Source organism: Polyodon spathula, unplaced genomic scaffold (genome assembly GCF_017654505.1).
Source record: "Polyodon spathula isolate WHYD16114869_AA unplaced genomic scaffold, ASM1765450v1 scaffolds_1056, whole genome shotgun sequence".
Taxonomy (NCBI): Eukaryota; Metazoa; Chordata; class Actinopteri; order Acipenseriformes; family Polyodontidae; genus Polyodon; species Polyodon spathula.
The window spans coordinates 1,468-2,500 of NW_024472543.1; positions in this window are offsets into that span (position 1 = coordinate 1,468).

The window sequence follows — 1,033 nt, forward strand, 5'->3', positions numbered from 1 at the left end:
ACTACAAGAGTGTATCAAGCACGGACGCGTTTACAGCTTTAAATACGACATTCAAATATGCACAATAATCTCAGCACAACAGATATATGGGGTTTGCACTTTAAAGGTGTGCATCTAAACGCGTACAAATGAATGTTTCGCTGAATTAATAAGGGGTAAACACATTGATAAACGCAACGATTAAATCTTGTTTCTGATGCTTACCAGATACTGAATCGTGTTACAAGACAATCAGTATGTGTAGACCTGCATCCTTCATGTCAGAGAAAAGGAACAACAACAACACCGAGACAGGCCTAGTGAATAAAGAATTCCGATCGGTGTTTTTTTAGGCTGCGTTTTTACAAGTCCGGGCCAAATCCTGTATTCTATATATATATATATATATATATATATATATATATATATATATATATATATATATATATATATATATATATATATATACTTTCAACCTCGCTGTGTAAACTGGGGAAGGAACAAAACTGCTCACACCTGACGCCTTGCAGAGACTTGCCAAGACAAATGAATCAATGCATGCATGTGTGTGTGAATATATCCATGTGTGTCAATGTAAAACGTGTATGTATGTATGTATCCTTTAAAAAAAACTTTGCAGTCAGTCTATATAGAAAAAAAAAATATATATATTTATGCATTTTTAATATGGGCCATATCATAAACAGCACTATTAAAACAGTCACAGCATTTTGCAATAACACAGTAATACTCAACATTGGGAGTAAATAAGCACTCTTGCCAAGCAGTGTATTTGTCTCTTGACACATTAAAAGGACACTGCAGGAGTCAAGAAGTCCAGGCAGGAGTCAGAGATGCCAAGCCCCGGAGTTGCGCCCCCGTTGGCATGTCCATCTGCCCTTTCTCAGGACGGCGTGGCACCCACACACCCAGGGCCTGCAGGACGCATTCCTCAAACACAGCCTCCCTTCTCTTTCTCTTTTTTTTTGAAAGGGTCCTGATTTCTGTCTGTTATCGCCTTGGTGTTTACAGAGGACGCTTCCGACGTGGCAAT